The sequence below is a fragment of the Thamnophis elegans genome, chromosome 4 (genome assembly GCF_009769535.1).
Source record: "Thamnophis elegans isolate rThaEle1 chromosome 4, rThaEle1.pri, whole genome shotgun sequence".
In the NCBI taxonomy this organism is placed as follows: Eukaryota; Metazoa; Chordata; class Lepidosauria; order Squamata; family Colubridae; genus Thamnophis; species Thamnophis elegans.
Genome location: NC_045544.1, coordinates 114,255,501 through 114,270,355, shown reverse-complemented (window position 1 = coordinate 114,270,355; position 14,855 = coordinate 114,255,501).

Below are 14,855 nucleotides of genomic sequence, written 5' to 3'. Positions count from 1 at the left end.
GACAGATGTCTAGTGGCCTTCAAGAAGATGGCTGGTGATCTGTAAAAAAAAAATAAAGGCTGCAAAACAAGAAGGGAAAAGCAGCTTTTAGCTGTCAGTTATTCAATTCTCCTCACTTTTCCTGCCATAATAATTAGGGAGTTGCATTGCTCTGCTCTGCTTATCACCCTTCTTTCAGACCAGTAAAAGAAGTGGGGAGAACAAGATTTATCCTTAAAATAGCACTTTTTTTTCTCCTGGCCTGGAAAACGAGCAACAGGCAGAATAGAACAGTACTAGGGACCAATTTAACCCCATTTCCCTATCCTGGTATCCATTTTGGGGAGCTGACACAATCCATCTACGATTCATGCTGAGAACTCACCAGAACCAGTTTCTTCATGAGGGAATTGCATGTTATATAAATACAATTGTAAATGGGTTTAGCAAATACTGCAGACGGAGTCATTGCAGTGGTCAGATTAAACCTTTCTTAGGTTTGAACTCACCTGGCCTGTCCAGACCAATCTTTCAGTAGAAGAGTATATTGACCCACAGAGCAATTTGCCTCTGAGTTTTTGACTGGTTCCTTGATTATAATAGAACTCCATACAGGTAATCTCTTCCATACAAATCACATAGTTTTGTTGTGGTCAATTATAGCTTTCAGAGTAGTTATAAAAGAACCATGAAGAACCAATCCATGAGTCCTGGACCAAATAAAGATTGATTGCTGCTTTGAGATTTTGTTTTTTTTGGGGGGAAGAATTATAAGATTGAAATTCCAAGCATTTTTCCTTAGAGTCATGTGTGATTGAATCTGTTTCAATGACACATAATATTCTCACAGTCTGAGTTCTTAACTACAGTTTGTTGAGTAAATCACAATGGCTAAGCAGATCTCTCTCTGATGCTTGCCCAAACAGTAAGCAGTTGTCTTAACATGGCATCAATCTCCCAGTAGTTGAGCTCTGCAAACTAGCAGAGAACTTTGTGTTAAGCTTACAACCTATTTAAGCAATCTTCATGTCATTAAGGAGGATGTGATTTAGACTCCTATAAACCACAAATAGGCAACAAGATTGACTAGGGTATGTTTTTAGGCTAGGCACTGATGTAAGTAAATACTGCAGATGCTTGGTCTCAGTTTAGGAAAAACAGCTGGCCTTGGAGTGCCATCTCCTGGATATTTTGTGTTCCTGCTGTCCTTGATGGCTGCTGGAGAAGAAAAATGCATGATAAAAATGTGTGACTCTGTTAATTTGGGTTACTTCATTTTTGCAAATATGTCAAATTCATTTAATCAGCCATGATTTTTAAAATTAGAATTAGAATGAATTAAAATTAGAATTAATTAAATACTTTTGCATTTTAAGGGAACTATGTACATATTTTAGAGGAGACATCTATTGCACATTTTTTTTGCAATTTGGCCTAGTGGTGAAGACACCTCCTACTCGGAAGGTTGAGAGTTTAATCCTAAATAGCAGCAGATGTTTCTGTCCTAGGTTGCAAAGAAAAGATATCTTGCAAACTCTGTGTGCCATTAGGAAGGCCATCCGGCCAATAAACACCCAGCTTCATTCAGCTGCCCTGACTCTACCGCAAATTAAGGGATTACAGAGTCCTAAAAAGGAAGGGGGTCCCCTCCCCCCTGAAATATGACAATTCTATATATTATGTCCATGAATATATGCAGTTTTGACCAGATCTATGATTATTTTTAAATGGACAGTGAACTTCATGGCAAAAATTGAGGGCAAAGGGTTTTGAATGATAATAACATTTGGTTTGTGCTTTAGTTAGAAAGGGGAAAATGACATTATATTTAAATGCAAATTACATAATTTTCTCTGCAGTCGCTAATCCATAGGTCTGTGATAACTCTGCTTTCCACTTCCATCCGTTATTAAGTGATTCCAAAGAGTCTGATTGGTTTTTTATGAATTTGTAAGCAGTTTAGGGCTTTGAGTTCTCTTCTATAGGTGTTCATTCTATTATCCCTTTTCCTTGGAGTGATCCATAGATTGGCTAGAAGTTTCTCTTCATTGAAAAGCTAAAATATTCAAATGCATATTCTTAAACTTTCTGCTATCTTAACTCATTTTTTCCTTATGAGGGTAACTTTCTGCTCCCATCATTTGTCTGTTTAGTTCACAAGACCACTCCATCCTCCTTATGCAATACAAATCCAGGACTTCTAGTTGGATCCAGGAGTTAATAGACGGGGCCTGGATCCTTTCTGCAGAGCTTCAGGGAAAGTAAAGGCAGAACATTTGTCCTTTAGCATTCCCAATTTGTTCAAAGATGCAAAGAAATGAGGCTGAAATATTTGGTTTACACACTTTGGGGTTGCAAAAGAAATGCTGGTGAGCCAAATGTGTAGCACTTTTAAACTAGCTAGTCTTAAGCAATTTGGGATATTTGTTGCCAGTGGGCACACCAATCACAGATGGTAACAGGATACATTTCAGTAATAATTGCATAGATTTATTTATTCAACATTACAAAACAATTGCTCCTTAGTTCATTTCTCAATTCCAGCACAACATAGTACACAGAATGTCAGAGCTGGAAGGGATCTTGGAGGTCTTCTAGTCCAACCCCCCACTCAAGCAGGAGACCCTATACCATTTCAGACAGATAGCTGTCCTGTGTCTTCTTAAAAGCCTCCAGTGATGGAGCATCCATAACCTCTGAGGCCACTGGTTGATTGTTCTCACTTTCAGGAAAATTCTTCTTAGTTCTAGGTTGGATCTCTCTTTGATTAGTTTCCATCCATTGTTTCTTGTCTCGCTTTTGGGTACTGTACTTTGAAAAATAGAACCCCCACTTCTTTGTGGCAGCCTTTCAAATATTTAAACACTGCCATCATGTCTGGTCCTTCTTTTCCCTAGACTAACCATACCCAAATTCTCCAACTGTTCAACTTACGTTTTAGTCTCCAGACTGTTCAGAGAGATCACTGTCTTCTCAGGATAAGCAAGGAAGAATCTGAGTCTTGATAGGATTAAAGGAATGTTTCCTAGTATTCTCCTGTTGTAGAGAGGTTGCATGTTCATATTTGCATTAGATAGTAGCGGAAAAGCTAAAAACAAAATGTCAACTCAGAAAAACAGTTCCTTTAATCTTATTCACCATTCTTCATCCATGCATAGTGTTCATACTCCCATGATACGTGGTTACATTTCATTTGCCATTGGAACAATGGGCCACAAGCCCTATCTGCCTTTGGATTATTTGCAATAGAACTAGGATGGCCAAGCCATCACTGATAATCTGAGTAGAATTGATAAGGGGATTTTAAATGAAAAGAAAAATGGAATGAACTAGTTCCTCCTCTCTAATTTTTGAAGTACAAAACAGAATGGTGCATTTGATTTAACTTCAGATTCCAACTTTCCACAAAGTGTCCATGCCTCAGAATGAGATGTTTGGTTGTTGATTGTTGGGTCATGTTTCTTGTGTGGTCCCAGATGTTCTTTGCTTATCTTTGATACAATAGTGTTGAACCGGGGTGGAATGTTTTCTCATCCACTCTGCCATGCTTCTTTCATTAGGCATGTTTTCAAATGAACAGGTCATTCTGACATGACTTTTTGTTAAGCTGACAATTAGCCATGTATTGAATAAGTTCCCACAGATTACTTTTTGCTCAAATAAGATACTCCTAAATTTAGTCAGAGAATATATGCTTCTGTATTTTGACTCACAATTGTCCAGATACCATTCCAACATCCCCCAATCTCACTTTTTGCACCTATGATTTAGTCTTTGAACATTTTGATTAGCATTTGAATGAAAAATGTAACTACCTACAATATTCAATAGAAAACTGCAGAATGTGTTTCACCAAATCTAGGGCATGAAAGAGCAGGCTTAGCTCTTTAATATTCATGTATATGCATATATGGTCCTAGTGGAATATTTTCAGATGTAGAGAAACTTTAATTCTGAGATCCTGCATATAGCATCCGTGGCTACAGTGGGCCTCTGTACAACTCCTTTGGCGTCTGCCAGGTACCAAAATACCTCATAATTAAAAAAAATATATTGCATTTTTTTTTTTAAAAATAGGAAGATGCACCTTAAAGAAAAATGCCAATCTGCATCTTCACCTTTATTTCTAGGACTGCAGGTTGGCCTCCAATGACCCCAGAGCTTTTAAAAAAACAAATTAAAACAGGCATTTACATGGCAATTCTTTATTTAGAAGCATGCATATTTGCCCAGAAAGAAAGGAGAAAAAACTGTAATAATATGGAGTTTCTGAGAAGTGAAGGCAGATGGACAAAGCTATACCTGCCATGGCAGTTATTTTGTAAAGGGGCAAGAGTTATTTTACTAGTATACCCATATATTGGTTCTGAAAAAAAACACTATTATCTCATATGGTTGATGAATACTGTCCTCCATGGTCATGTTGGCTGGGGTTGCAAAAGATCCTAGATACCTGCTCCCCCCCTCTCTCTTATACACTGAAATATTAGTCTCTAGAGAACAATAGTCCTGTCAACCAGGAACCTCTTGTTTATTCCGTATTTTGACATGGGGATATTGATAATTCAGTGGAGCGTGCTGGAGTCTTTTGTGGTGCTTTTCAGTGTATGTTTTGCATGAGCTGGGGAAAAAAGGGCATGCACACAATTGTGGAAGGTGAGGTGGAAAAGAGAAGAGATTCTGTTTTACCAAAAATGATTCACAGGTGCCATGGATTTCAGGAGTGAAAAAAAAGAGAACAATCCTGGTTTTAGTTTCTCTGCTTTGAACCTCAGGTCTTCCAGTCATTCAGAGCTCTTTTTTCCCCTTTGACATAAATATTTTGATCTTTTTCATTCACAGAACAATCCATTTTCTAGAATACCAATCATCCTGTGGGAATAGAGGAGGTGCATATGGTGCTATCTAGAAGTCACCTGGATTGCAGTCCCAAATTTTACTTATTTGAGAAGAAACTATAAGATTGTAGCTCAGAATGGGGAAGAGTGCAGAGGACATCCCAAGGAATTCTCATTCAGTAAATGAAGGGGGAAGGTGCTGCACCAGCAGTATATAGCTAGTGTAGGAATTAAGAACTGTCTCCTTTAAGAAACTACCTCATGGAAAATGCAGGCAGAGACTGCCTTATGGGAAATGTAGTTCCATGACATGTGATCACATCTCTGTTTATGATTGGCCACCGGGGCATCTTGCCCACATGCAAAGTTTATAACCGGGCAGTTTAATTGCTTTTGTGAACCGGAATAGTAGCTTTCTACATCTCCACTCAGCATGGGGATAAAATCATCATCTTTTTACACTATGTGATGGGACAGATCATGGAAAGTCAGAAGAATCTTAACACTGAATTGTAAGTTTTGCTATTAAGGAGGTTCCACCACAAAACCGCGGTAGACTAAAGCGCGTGTGACTAAAGCACGGTGACAAAACCGCACCGTCAAAACCGCGCAACAACAGCGCGCCGACAGAAGCGCGCCGACAGAAGCGCACTGTAACATAACCCTAAACCTAACCCTAAACCTAACCCTAAACCTAACCCTAAACCTAACCCTAAACCTAACCCTAACCCTAAACCTAAACCTAACCCTAAACCTAACCCTAAACCTAACCCTAAACCTAACCCTAAACCTAACCTAACCCTAACCCTAACCCTAACCCTAACCCTAAACCTAACCCTAAACCTAACCCTAAACCTAACCCTAAACCTTACCTTAAGTTAAATCGTGCTTCTGTCGGCGCACTGTTGTCGGCGCGCTTTTGACGTTCGCGGTTATGTTGTGCCACGATTAAGGATGCCTGATAATAAACGTGGTCTGAGAGAAATTCCTAAACGTGGAGTTAACTGGCTGCCTGAGCAGATCTCATTGCCCGGGGCAGAACAGGGAAAGGTAACCATTTTAGAAGAAAAGATGGAAAAGAGATTGGTGATTATCTTTGCAGAAATGCTGGAATGCAACAGCATCTCATGACTGGCCTCAGGTGATTCTGTTTCCCACACCATCCTAAATTTTCCTCTATCTTTCTCTCTTACACAGATATCCCCCTCCCTCTTTTCCTTTGCCCCTATGCCCATTCTGCAGCTTACGAAGAACAAAATAGATGAAGAGTATGTGCGTTTTCTTGCTAGCTTCTCAGCAAAAAATAAAACAACAAAAAAACAAAACAAAAGGGGGAGAGCCTTCTCTGTGGGAGCGCCTTCCCGCTGGAATGAGCTGCCCCCGGAGCTTTGCATTATCCCCGACCTTCGGTCCTTCCGACGCACCCTAAAAAGTTGGCTTTTCCAGCAAGCTGGCCTGGCCTGAATAGAATTAAATATAGGATTAATTTGGTTGTTAATTTTAATTTAATTTTTAAAATTTTATTGTAAATATCAATTGGGTTTTTTTTGGATACTTTATTTAATGTCCCTTTTAATTTTTGTAATATGTATTTTCTTTTATGTTGTACGCCGCCCTGAGTCCTTGGGAGAAGGGCAGCATATAAATCCAATAAACCTAACCTAACACCCCCCCCCCCCCCCAAAGGCTCACAATGGCTTATTCAAGACAAGAGCCGAGGTGGCGCAGTGGTTAAATGCAGCACTGCAGGCTACTTCAGCTGACTGCAGTTCTGCAGTTCGGCTGTTCAAATCTCACCGGCTCAAGGTTGACTCAGCCTTCCATCCTTCCGAGGTGGGTAAAATGAGGACCCAGATTGTTGGGGGCAATATGCTGACTCTGTAAACCGCTTAGAGAGGGCTGAAAGCCCTATGAAGCGGTATATAAGTCTAACTGCTATTGCTATTGCTATTGCTATTCACAAAACAGGGATGTGGAGATCAACAGAATTAACAGAAATTAAGAGAATTAACAGAGTTGGAAGGGACCTTGGAGGTCTTGTAATCCAACCCCTGCTCAATCAGGAAACCTTGTACCATTTCAAACAAATAGTTTTTTCAATCTCTTGAATCAATGGTCAATGAAGGGTCTTATGAAAATGTATTTTCCTATCTGATCAATTGGTGGGTTCTTCAAGATGAACAGAAGTGAGGTGGATAGTGTGTATGTTTGTGTATTTGTGGGTTTGCTTCTTTGTTCTTTTCCCCCCATAGCACTGCTGAAATGAAACCCAATAAAAAGAAGAAATGTCTGACACAGGAGGAGAACAGAAAGTCCCATAACCTGCTCCCCACATGTTCTGGAGAGTGATTGGTGAGTTTTATTGGGTGGTGATACTGGATGGGATGGGAAATGAAGTTGGGTAATCATTGCCCTGGAATTGTTTTTCATTAGGAAAAAAAATCGGTCAGGGGCAGCAACGGTGTCCAGCCTCATTACTGAGAAGCAGCAAAGCTCTACTGTGATTGCAGGCATTACAATATCTTTCAGTTGGGTGAAACTCACAGGATTGGCCATGAGGAACAGAAGAACAGAATAATAGACCTGGAAGGGATCTTGGAGGTCTTCTAGTCCAATTCTCTACTCAAGCAGGAAACCCTATACCATTTCAGACAAATGGTTGTCCAATCTCTTCTTAAAAATCTCCAGTGTTGGTGCACCTAAAGTTCTGGAGGCAAGTTGTCCCACTATTTAATTGTTCTAACCATCAGGAATTTCTTCTTAGTTTTAGGTTGGTTCTTTCCTTAATTAGTTTCCAACTAATGACTCAATGCTGAAGGCACACGGAACGTTGTTCCCTTCCCACCAAAGGTAGTTCCTGTTTTTCTACTTGCGTTTTTTTACGCGCTTTCGAACTGCTAGGTTGGCAGAAGCTGGGACAAGTAACGGGAGCTCACTCCGTTACGCGGTGCTAGGGATTCGAACCGTCGAATTGCTGACCTTTCTGATCGACAAGCTCAGTGTCTTAGCCCCTGAGCCACCGTGTCCCTGTTAGTGCCACTTTATAATGCCTTGGTAAAACCACATTTGTAATATTGCATCTAGTTTTGGTCACCATGATACAAAAAAGCACCAAGAACCCCACATTTCTCCTCCTCCTCCCCCCATACCCCATTCCCTTTGAGCACTTATGAAGTTACCTAGTTGGGGTAATGAAAAGTGCTTCTTCTTTGCCTTCAGGTGCTTTGGAAAATACATTGACAACTTCTTTGTGGCATCCCCTTAGATATTGGAAGACTGCTCTCTTATCACCCCCAGTCCTTCTTTTCTTTAAACTAGACACATCCAATTTCTGCAACTGTTCTTTGTATGCTTTAGCCTCAGTCGCCTAACCATCTTTGCTGCTTTTCTCTGCACTCTTTCTAGAGTCTCAACGTATTTTTTATATTATGGTGACCAAAATTGGATGTAATATTCCAAGTGTAGTATTATCAAGGCATTATAAATTGTTATTAACATTGCTGTTCTGTTCTGTTCTGTTCTGTTCTGTTCTAAAGAACAATCCTTAGTTCATTCTGTTGGGATTGTCTACATTGACATATTGTAGATATCTAAAAAGTCAGACTTCCTTTGCGTGACCACCACTTGATGTTAACTAGTGATGTCCTGGATTGAATTTTGAATCTTCCATACATAAAGCAAATGCTGGTAAGTTACATCTCCCTTCATGGATTCAACTTGTTGGGACATGTTTTATTTAAACTTAGTTTATTGAATACATTAACATTGGCTGGTTTTGCACTACACCCTAAGTCATAAATTATGGTCTTTTAAACACAGAGGCTAGAATTGCATTAAATAAACCACAAACTGGCTGTGTTTTCATAATGCACTTAACATCCTTACTGAATTTTCTGGATTTACGCCATACATTGAAATGAACTATTAGTTAGCCAAATGGATTGGGGTTACAGAACACACTATACCACAAAAATGTAACCTAGGTTAATAATGTCCAAACTATCATATTGTGCAAAGCTGCTAGGTCTTTATTTGACTTGATAGTTTGTGTAAACTAGAATAATATATACAACTAGGAATATAAAGGTCTGTCACTGAGTCATTTCATTTCCCTCCCACAAGCCCTCCAATGAGTCCAATCTGACATTTCTTTTTATTGGTCATCCTAAGAATATGGTCCATTCATTCCAAAACACATCTCAGGGTTGTTTGGCAGACACCATGATGATCAGTTGTGCAATCAGGCTGAGAACAGTTCTGACCTGCAGCCTAATCCACTTGTCCCCCATAATGCTCTTAGCCTTTTCTTCAGTCAGCTTCAAAAATTTCAGTCCATATTACAGTGGGTTCACAACACAACAAGACTGGAAATAAGACACTGTATAAATCACATTTCATTTCAATGTTAAAAGGCAAAGAAACCACTTCAGTTTTGGGAGTGTAGCCCTTGGCAGGATCCTCAAAGACCAAGAGAAGACTTTGAACCAAAGCAAAATATGCACCTCTATTATAAAGGATGCATTGTATAAAGCTAAGTGTAGAATGCACAATTTTGCCATTTCCCCCTCTTATTCCTCTACCTTGCAAGAGATTTGTCTTGATAAACAGTAAAGCTGCCTTTTTAATCTGGCTCCCTGCCAGATAGTGAAACCTCTAATAGTATGGTTTAAATACAGTGAGGAGACATTCTAACCTAGTTTGCAAATCCTACATACATTTTCATATAGCATTCCTGGCTAACCGCCTAGAAACTAAAATGTTGGGCAGCTCCACTGTAGCAACTTGACTCTACAGCTCCAACTTGGTTGGGTTCACCTTTAGGTCAGCTTATGTCTGTATTTGCACAATATGCTGTAATTTTAACTTTGATAGTTTATTTTTTGGGCAATGTTGGTAATTTAATTTGGTATATGAATCAACTCTTAGGTGTGGTTTATGATTTAGGGTACTTTTCTGACCCCCTCCTCCGTCCAGTAATGAATGCTGAGACAAGCTTAACTGGAATGTATTTTAATAGCAAGACATCAAAACCTCGGTGGCTGAAAGCCAAGCAGAACAAACAGATAAGGACCTTGGCAGCAACTCAGACAAACTCAGGCAGCAATAAACACAGATAAGGCTTGGCAGCAATCCAGCCTGCCAAGCTCACAGTAACGTCCTCCGACATGCAATCCTGCGTTGACTTCTGCAAAGAGGGCCGTGTGCACAAGTAGCTTTTTATAGTCTGGAGAGGAGCCTAATGACCACCAGCTGAGTACAATCACCTCCTGTAATTGGGTAATTGTTCCTGACGCATAGTAGCTCTTTGGTGCCGGGCATCCAGGAACAACTCACGATTGGCCTCCAGCTCACTCTCCCTTGTCTCCTCCCCACTGGTCCAAGGCTCAGGTGCCTCCTGGTGGCCAACCAGCCTCTCTGTGGCCTGCTCGGAGTCGGAACCCTGTCCAGCGTCCTCCACATCCTCCAGAGCCGACTCAGAGGGCTCCTCGCTGTGGGAGTCTGGTGGCAGCTCCAACGGCACCTGCTGGGCCACAACAGGGTACTATGCAAATCCAGATCTGGAGTTAAGCTTTTGTAAAGGATAAGGCTGGCACAACATATATGAGATTTATAAAGGTTGCAGATTTGATGCGATTTGCAGCCCTCTTTTCAAATATTGATGTAATGTAGCGGTGGCACATTAATTAAAGCAGTCTCCCTCAAGCCAGGCATTATCAGATAGATGTGTGAATTTCACCATACAAAATTCTTGGCAATGATCTGCAGTTGGAAATTCTGGGAGCTGAAGTCACACATTTGGAAGGGCACCCAAGAGTCCTATCTTGACACGCAGACCAAACAGAAGCAACTTGTTGCCCTTTTGAAACATGGAAGAGCTTAGGACAGTGTTTCTCAACCTTGGCAAGTTAAAGTCCACAGGACTTAAAGTTGCCAAGGTTGAGAAACACTGGCTTAGGTGATTCTTTTACTTCAGGGGTGTCAAACTCAAGCTCTGCAGGCCAGATATGGCCCACAGAGTGCTTACATCTGGCCCGTGGGACTGCCCTGGAAACAGGAAAGGACTGGCCCATGGTGCTTCTGCCAGCAAAAACAGAGCTCAGGAGGGCCACGTGTAGGCCTCCCGGGCTCTGATTTTGGCCGCAATGGCCTCCTGCAACTTTCTGCCAGTGAAAACGGAGCCTCGACGAGTGATGTCGAGCTGGCCATGTCCCTCCTGGTCACCCCCAGCCACCCAAGGTCAAACATAACCCTGATGCAACCCTCAATGAAATTGAGTTTGACACCCCTGTTCTATTTGAAGGTGTAACAAATTTTCAGAAGCATCTTCAATATAGATTTCAAGGTTTGGTGTAAGGCTAGCATAATGTAACCTGCTTTATAAAGGAATGTTTCATCATTGAATCAAATGGAACAACTGCTTTATTTCTGGATATAAGCAAAAGAGCTCCAGTTTTGTTTTTCCTTTCTCCTTTGGCAGGAGCTAAATTGACGGTTGGCAACATCATCTCCCTTCTGAGGAACTGAAGCCATCTGTTTTTCTGGCTGATCTTCTGCACCAATTCAATGCAGCATGTCTTTGACTTCTTGTAAACATCACCAGCAGGGTGACCCAGAATTGAATATTATTATGACAATCTACATTTATTCAAGTGGCAAAATTCCCATTGACGTGAATGTCTTTCTGGATCATGGCTTTAGCTTGTTTATGTTCCATCTGATGCCTTGACATTCTATTTTTAATAAACTCAGGACTGTCAAAAAACTGAAGCAGGGACATAAAATGCAAAAGGGATACAGGTTTTTCATAAGGGGAAATGATGATGAAAGTCATTAGCATATAAGGTCCTTCTTTCAGTTTCTGGGATGCCAATAAATTGGTTCAAGGAAGACCTCAACTAAGAAAGGAAACAAGCTCTTAGAGATCTAGACTCAATTCCTAGATTCATACATCTTTATCATAATTTCTTGCAGGGTGGAGTCTGGGCAAATAAATGGAGCTGAATATTTACTGGCCAGTTGCCCTTCCTGTCACCAATGCAGAGTTATATTCAGCAGATATATTCCCATTGTGTCCAGAGAGAGAAATATCTGCCTCTACTCAGGATCGAACTCACAGCCTCCTGATTGTGAGGTGAGAGCTCCACCTTTAGGCTACTGCACCACTCAATTTCTAGATTCATGCATCCTACAGTTTATTTAAGCATTTAGAAGGAAAAAAAAAACTCATTTGCCTAGGTTTAGTCTAAATCAAGACTTCTTAATCCAGGAATTGATCAGATGCCCTATCAATCTCAGGTGATAGCATCTATCAGACATACATTGGATACGTCATGCTTTGACTCCTGATAGAAACTGAAAAGATAGGAAATATTTCCTAAAGTAGAAGAAAAATACGGTAAGTTGGGAACGTGGATTTTTAAAATAGCATATCTTTTACAAATCTCTCTCTCTCTCTTGATAAAGACCTATGAATGAATGATCTGGTAGTATGAAATGTTACATTATGGTGCCATAGCAAGTAGAACTACCATTTCTGATATTTGCATAGACAGCTAAACACAGACTTCACAATGTTGCTTCGTCCTTCTTCAAAGGTCTGTGGTGCTGCTGCATGTTGGATTGCAGAAGAGTAAAGCGAGAAGATGACTTCTGTTTTCTTTGACAACCTCTCTTTGTCCACATAGCCAGACAGCTGGACTTCAAAGAAAAACTGCAGAGGGAAGAGCCAGCTCAGTTCAGGAATTGTAGAGGGAAAATGTGGGAGGACAGCAATGAGGACACATAAAATTTCTTGCCAATGAAAGAACACCCCAAAGACCAGGAAGAAAACAGACTGTCCTGAGATGCTAGACACGGTTAAAAATATATTTCTGTAACCCTGACTATTGAAATAAATAAGTGCTGTTGATCACGCATAATGGCTTAAGATGGATGCACAAAATGATTTTTAATATGATTTTTTAAACAGGAAAATCCCCCTTTCACATACAAATACCTTCATACCTGTTTCTCAAGGAAAAGTGACGTTGTTTCCTACATTGGGGCCATCCAGAAGTCTTAGAGGATAATTCCTGTTCAACATAAATGGAAGACATGAGTTCATAGAAGATTGGCTCAAGGTATATATAGCTCAAAATAAAACCAAAGCCACAACTCCGGAATTCAAACTGTAACAACACAACCAACTCTTTGGATTTTCTCTGGAAGCAGAAGAGACAAGAATATGATTAGGGGACTGGAGCTAAAACACACGAAGAACGGTTGCAGAAATTGTCTGGTTTAATGAACAGAAGGTCTAAGGGCAGTGATGGGATTCAGCCAGCTCGCACCTATTCGGGAGAACCGGTTGTTAACTTTCTAAGCAGTTCGGAGAACCGGTTGTTGGAAGAAATCTCATTTGGTTTTTTCCCACTTTAAAGAGCTAATCCTGTAAGGAAGGCAGGAAGGAAGCAATCTAGCCTAATCTTTATTGCCCTGCTTTACAGAAACTGCCTCTCCGGTTAACCCTTATTACATCGTAACAACTAAGGTGAAATGCCCATCGACATAAGTGATGTTGCATTGGCCACACCCACCAGGTCATGACCACTGATCCACGCCTACCCAGCTGGTCATTAGGGCAGAGAACCGGTTGTTAAATTATTTGAATCCCACCACTATCTGAGGGTGACATGAAAGCAATGTTCTGATATTTGAGGGGCTGCCACAAAGACAGGGGGGTGGGAACTATTTTTCAGAGCACCAGAAGGCAAGGCAAGAAATGATAGATGGAAACTCATCAAGGAGAGTAGCAACCTAGAACCAAAGAGAAATTTCCTGACATTGAGAACAATAAACCAGTGGAACTGCTTCCCACCAGACATTGTGAGTGCTCCAACACTGGTGATTTTGAAGAAGAGATTGGACAACCATTTGAAATGGTGTATAGGTCGGTCTCCTGCTTGAGCAGGGGGTTGGACTAGAAGACCTCCAAGGTCCCTTCCAACTCTATTATTCTATTATGATCATTACTGCTATATGTAATGGACTGTGAGAGTAACCTTGAGGAATGTGAAGAAGACCTGCAAGGCAATGGGCAGATAAATCCATAATACGAAAGCAAGAATGAAATTTGAGAAAGCATCTGACTGGACTGTCCCTAGTTCTCTTTAGATTAAAGCTGTAAGGGAGAGAGTACATTCAGAGTTGCACAATTCTGTTAAAATACACGTTGAAAATACCTGACATCTCACTGCTGAAGTTGGCCTTCACTAGCTTCAATTAACCTACATGGACAAGTCCTCCCCAATAGTAGGGGTATTCAAATTACAATGAAAAGGCTCCTTTAAAAGGAAGCAGAAGACATTGTGCTGAAGCTACTCTCCCGGCCTTCTGCAAAGCCACTCTTACTACTCTCCCGGCCTTCCGCAAAGCCACTAAGATCTGGCTGCTCCGGCAGGCTGGGGGACTGTTGAAATAGCCAGCCCCACGGTAACTATGAATGTTGTGTATTTTAAATTGTTGTTTGTCTATTTGTCTATTCCCTTGTTTATTGGAAGCCGCCGGGAGTCCTTCAGGAGTGGGCGGCATACAAAACCAATAAAATACAAAAATACAAATACAAGCTCCTAATCCTTAGTAGCAAAGAGTATAGCAGAAACTGGCAGGTTCAATTAATTATAACTGTTTCTGCTTGCACAGAATGAAAGTGGAAATTATAAAATAAATGAACGCACCTCCCAAGATGCTCATACGTCAGTGGACAGGTATAGATGTGAAAATCAAAGTAAGCAAAAGTTTTTTAACATTTGTTTGAAAATTGTGCAAATTATAGCATATATTTTCTACTGGGACTCCTGGTTGTCTATCAGCTGCTAGTTATTACTGGCATAATGTTAAATAAATAATGAAGAATTTGGGTGTAATTCATTGGAAACCCTAATTTGGATGTAATTCATTGGAAACCCCCCCCTCCCAAAACCTCTCCTGTATGAGAGCTGACTCTTCTCAGGAAGAGCTTAAAATATTACAAAAACAGAATTAGGGTTGCTGTGACAG